Source organism: Tursiops truncatus, chromosome 4 (genome assembly GCF_011762595.2).
Source record: "Tursiops truncatus isolate mTurTru1 chromosome 4, mTurTru1.mat.Y, whole genome shotgun sequence".
In the NCBI taxonomy this organism is placed as follows: domain Eukaryota; kingdom Metazoa; phylum Chordata; class Mammalia; order Artiodactyla; family Delphinidae; genus Tursiops; species Tursiops truncatus.
In genome coordinates, this window is record NC_047037.1 from 30,923,899 (window position 1) to 30,929,898 (window position 6,000).

Below are 6,000 nucleotides of genomic sequence, written 5' to 3' on the forward strand. Positions count from 1 at the left end.
TCCCCTTTTGGTTAAACATCTCAAAAGATTTTTCCAACATTCACCATTTCCATTTCCTTACTTTCTATCCACTTCAATCTGGCTTCTGCCTTTTTCGATCTAAAACGGTTGTTGCTAAGGTCAAAGACTCCATTTGCTAAATTCAGTACATCATTTTATGTCTACATCTTTACTTGATGACTCCTCTTTTTAAAATATTCTCTTCCCTTGCCTTTCATGACACATCTTAAACTGGAATTAAATTTGAAAGTGAGTTTCTAAGACAAAAACCGAGTATATTTAAATTACTCTCGAAAATTCTTTAAATGGCCTATTAAGTAAAGCCTAACTGATTTTTGTATGCATAACTCTATACAGTAATGAACAGCATCTATGTACGCATGCATGCAAAAAAAAAAAACACAACAGTAAGTATACCTGCGAAATAGAACACTTTCTTTCATCTAATTAGAAACACCTTCAAATATATTCGGTTAAGTTTGCATACCTTAAGGGCAAGCAAGGTGTCATTCCACTGTACCTCTGGCCACTTCTCATCCCTCTCCTGGGGTTACCCTCCTTGACCCAACTTTGAAATGCTGGGCCTGAGCCCTCTTCTCTTCCTAATCTCTGTAGATGGTTCTCAATTGCCACTGCTCAGTGGAATCACCTGAGGACCTTTTAAAAATCCCAGGCTGCAATTCAGAGCAAGCAAACAGAAAGAGAAATTGAGGTAGGCCCCAGCATCAGTATTTTTTAACCATTCAATGTTTCCAATGTGTAGCCAAAATGAGAATCACTATTCTATACTCTCTCCCTACAGCAGGCATCACACACTCATATGCCTACACAGTCAGAGAAGAAAATAAACAAAGCAGGCCAGGAATAAGTTTTAGGGAGTGGTAGGCTCTTTGGTGGACTAGAAAGCAGCTGGGATCAGCTGTGACAGAGCTCCAATCAACTGCTCTCATATGGGAAAGCCAGCTCAGTAGTGCTACATCTTCTCACTTTTAAAGAAAAGCTCCAAAATCTGGATTTTCATGGGAAATCTTCAGATTTTAAATTACTGGCAACTAACTCAAAATTAAACAACAACAACAAAAACCACTGTATATGAAAAACAACACACATCTGTAAACCAGATTCAGCTCTGGGCTGTGGGTGTACAACCTCTGTGCGGGGTAATTCCATCTACACCCTTCAATTTACACCTAAATATTTATATCCCCAGTCCATCACACCCTTCTGGGCTCTGGATTTGAATTATCAAATGCTTATGTGACATCTCCACTTCTCACCAGTCCCAAAGTGAACTGTAATTTAAACCACCTCAACCATTTATTCTTCCAATGTTCTCTAGCTCAGGTAACACCATTCACCTGGCTGGGTAAGTGAGAATCCTGGGCTTTATTCTATACACGTATTTCTCCCTCTCACTGCTTGTACTGTATCAATCAACAAATCCTATCAATTATGCCTCCTAAATATATCCCTTGCATCCATTTACTTCTCTCCATCTCCTCTGCTACCAACTTGGTCCCAGCTATCAGTTTTTCTCTACCTTTCCACAGTGTAGTTTTCCCTCTGTATCCATGGATGTAAACCTGCAGATATGGAGGGCTGACTGTATTACGCCATCTTATATAAGGGACTTGAGCATCCGTGGATTTTGGTATCCAGGGGGGTCCTGGAACCAATCCCCAGCAGATACCAAAGGCTGACTGTATTAGCCAGCTCAGGTAGCCATAATAAAATATCATAGACTGGGTGGCTTAAACAACAGAAATTAACATTCTTACAGTTTTGGAGGATAGAAGTCCCAGATCAAGGTCCAGCAAGGTTGGTTTCTGGTAAGGACTCTCTTCCTGGCTTGTAAATGGCTATGTTCTCACTGTGAGCACATGGCCTTCCCTTCCTCCTCTTCTTATAAGGCCACCAATTTTATTGGATTAGGGCCCCAACCATTATGACCTCATTTAACTTTAATTACCTCCTAAAGACTATCTTCAAATATAGTCACATTAGGGCTTAGGGCTTCAAAGAGCAATTTTAGGGGGACACAATTCACTTTATAACACACTGTAATCTTAGTTAGAATCAGTTTTCTCCAACATCCACTCATTTCCTTCCAAGCTATTCTCTCCAATATGACCAGAGTAATCTTTTACAACCACAAATATTTACAAATGTGTGTGTGTATATATCTGACCCAACAATTCCACTTCTAGGAATTTATCCTACAAATATATTCACACACATGTGAACTAGCATATGCATAGTATGATTTGTTATAGTAAATTACTGGAAACAATTTAAATGTCCCTCAACAGAGGAACACAGTTTAAATGTCCCTCAGTAGAGGATCCATTAAATAATCTGTGTATCTATACAATGGAATACTATACAGTCATTCAAAAGAATAAGAAAACTATATATTAGAATGGAAAGATTTCCAGGATATTGTTAAGAGAACAAAACAAGGAACAGAACAGTGTGTACAGTATGCTACCATTTGTGTAAACAACAGGAGGAAAGAATATGCATTTGCTTGAATGCCACAGAAAATGTCTAGAATGATACATAAAACTACTAACAGTGGTTATCCTGCTGGAAGGTATGAGGAAAGTGGCAGCTGGGGGAGGAAATAAGACCCACTGCAGACATTCTGATCTAATGGGCCTGGAGCATGGCCCAGGCACTAGTATTGTTTTAAGTTCCTCTAGTGATTCTGATAAACAGGCTGGACTGAGAACTGCTGCTCACCGTGCCTTCACCTACTTTCCCAGCTTCATTTTGTATCATCCGGCCCCTATCACTCTCCATCCTCCAGCTATACTGGCCTCTGAATTCCCAGAAAAGGTCCTGCTCCTTCTGCCTGGAATACAGTCCCCCAAAGCTTTACCTTGTAACTTCTATTTATTCTTCAGTCTACCTCCCCTTATAGGTTACTTCCCAAAGAAACCCCTAGTTTCCAAACTAGGTCAGTACCCCTTTTTGATGTACTCAGAGAACGCTGTACTTCCAGAATCTATCACAATTGTAACGAGGAACTGTATAATTATACATGTATGTGTCTATCACTCTCTTTAGACTGTAAGGTCCAGGAGTTTAGAGACCACATCCGTGGCTTTTACCACTGTATTCCCAGACCTAAATTAAGGTCTGGCTGGCAAGGTAGGCTCTCTCTCAGATGTTTGTTAAATGAATGACTGCTCTTACCTTCAAACCCAGCAGAGTAGAAAAAATGACACAGAAGCAAATGAGGACAATGCAGTGTCATTAGTGTTAAGACAAGCAGTCCCTTTAGAACAGTGCTTCTCAACTGGGGGTGATTTTGGCCCTCCCAGGGGACATCTGGCAATGTCTAGAGGCATTTTTGAGTGTGGGTGGTGTGGGGTGTGTGACTGTTTGACTGTCACAACTGTGTGTGTATGCAGGCGGACTACTGGTAACTATTAACTAGAGGTCAGGAATGCTGCTAAACATCCTATAGTGCACAGGATAGCCTCCACGAGAAGAATTATCTGGTCCAAAATGTCAGTGGTACGTCTAATTTAGAGGACGGTCATACTCAAAAGGGTGATCAATTCTATTCCAGGCAATGGGGTTTTTCGGGGGGGGGAGGTGGGGTGAGGAGGATGTCAAGAAAAACTTCAGAGAGGAAGTAAAGCTTTAAGCTGTGTATTGAACGGTGGTATGGACCATATCAGTGTATACTGTTTGCCAGAAGTAATGCGAAGCCTCTGAAGCGTTTAAAAGCAAAGTTATGGTTTGAACAGGTACCCACCTCAAGTAGCCCATACCCCAATATTACTCATCTCCTTTATTCCCTTCTTGCTGAAACGAACCTTTCATTCTCTTAGGGCAGTGGTTTCAGCTAAACATTAAGGCCAAATTAAGTCAGACTAAGATAAAGTCGTATAGCCCTTTCAATCTCCAGAATGTTAGCTGTATTTTAAAATATGCAAATACTTATGAATACAAATAAATCTTTAACTGCTTAAAGTTCAGATTATTCGTAGATAAAGCTATTTTTTGAACTCAACAGCCAGGTTGGTCCTGGTAAAGACTTCTCCAAAGCTTTCCATTTAAAAAAAAACTTCTTTCCTCTGTCCTCAATTTCTGAGCTCCCAGAGTTAGAAAAGATTCAAGTTTTTCCACAAGTATCTCATGCTATAAGTTCTTCTGCCAGAGAGGACAGGATGCAATAAGTGTGAATAAACTGTATGTATAAATTAGTCTATAGATTTTTTAAAAGGCTTTCACTAAAAGTCATGGATACTCCTGGAAGAAATGAAATTGAGGTAATTTAAAATAGTATGACCAAAAAAGAAAACGGTGTTTTACTATAACACAAGCCTGTTGCCTACTGAGCTAGAAACACACTCTGCTCTAGTACGGCTATTCTTAGGGTCTCAGACTGGGTGCTCTCTCTATGAGAAACTGAGGCCTGAGACTAACGAAGAACAAAGAAAAATGCTTGGCTCGGAAGGTTTGGGCGATGTTTTGTACATAAAAGATTTGAGGAGGAAGACTTCCTCAGATTTTGGAAGGCATACTAATCACTCTTTTTTTGCTTACGTGTTAAAAATTTTTATTTCGTGTTTCCAGACCACTTCCTAATAAGAAAATACCTTATAATTTACAAAGAGCAATTTATCCTCCCTTACATTTGCTGACCACTAAAACTGGATACAGTTTCCTTAAGCTTTACCAGAGTCAGAGGATTGGGAATAATGTGAGCATAGCAGAGTTCAGATGCAACATCAACTCCAAGGCCGGCCAGCTGGTTTCCATCGAGAGGTCCCCCAGGAGAAAGCCCCTCCGAGGCGGCGGCCGGGGTCGGCGCGGGAGTGAGACCCTCCGGGGCGGCCCAGTGGCGGCCGCGGGGCAAGGCCGGGGTCAGCCCGACTCCTGTTTACCTTTGTTTCAGGTACTCCCTTTCCCAGCCGGGCCCGGGATCCCGCCCGAGGCCGCGAGCTGGTGACACATCCTTCTTTGGCCAAGTCGGGCCGAGGTTGGTCAGGGGGCGGGGAAGGAAAATAAAGGCTCAGCGCCTAACGACGTGACTCTCAGTTCTTCCAAAACGTTGGCATTTGTTTCTCTGCCAAGCTTTCCTATTAACAAGTTCCCGAGGGTTGTACGGGCGAACTAGCCCCCCAGCCCCCCGAAAGTGGGAGGGACCAGGCCGTCCCCCGCCCTCCCTCCTCCGTGGGCGCCCCCGGGACAGGCCGTTTCCACACCTCCCGGGCTGACAAGGCCCGGGACCGAGCCGGTCGTGCGGCGGCGCCCGCACCGCCTCGAACCCTGACTTGCGCGGCTCAGCCAGCAGGGCCAGCGCCGCGCTGCCCAGCCGACCCCGCCGGCCCCTGGGGCCAGGCCGGTCCCCGCCCTCAGGCCCCGGCCCCGCCCGCCCGGGCCTCCGCGCACCGCCCCCCTCCCTCGCCACAACCCGCGGGCCGAACGCGGGACGCGAGGGCTCCGGGCCGCGCGGCGGGCGGCCCCACGCTTACCTCAGCGCCCGCGGCTCCTCCTCTGGCTGCTGCCTCCGCTCGCGCACAGCCTTGGCCGCCAGGGCTCCGGGCGGCGCGGGATGTGGGCTGGGAAAGCGGCGCGTGAGGAGCTGAGGCCCAAGCGCGCCCCGCCCAGCCGCCCGTCCACCCCCTCCCATCCCTCAGCCCCACCCTCTGCTGTGGGCTCGGCGCCCCGCCCCTCCCGCCAGGCTCCGCCCCTCCCAGCGGACCCCGCCCACTCTGCCGGCCAGAGAGTGAAAGGGGACACTCAGGGGCGCCGCAAGAACCGCCAGGGCCGCTGTCCGTGCAGTCCCCTGTATGGTGGGCCTGCGGGGATGCGATTCGTAGTGCTTACTACGATTTGGCGGATGAGAGTTTCACTCTCTGATTTATTATTACTGTTATCGTTGTTGTTATCTTCATTTAGTTGTTTTGCCCTCCTGTAGCCGACTGGATGGCTCCATTGAGGCCAGAGGCGGTGGACAGGTAGCCCTCACCGCTGACCAGA

At 46.1% G+C, this 6,000-nt stretch overlaps 1 protein-coding gene across 3 annotated transcripts in view; it reads right to left on the reverse strand.

Annotated features, from left to right (window-relative positions):
* The window catches only part of PPP2R3A (protein phosphatase 2 regulatory subunit B''alpha), a 224,484-nt gene extending 218,855 nt beyond the window's left edge, over positions 1-5,629 (reverse strand). For all 3 annotated transcript variants that reach the window (XM_019934215.3, XM_019934213.3, XM_073803801.1), the window contains exon 1: positions 5,493-5,629. The gene's annotated coding sequence lies outside the window, so the exon portion shown is untranslated. The remainder of the gene's footprint in view (positions 1-5,492) is intronic.
* Positions 5,630-6,000: the final 371 nt, after the last annotated feature.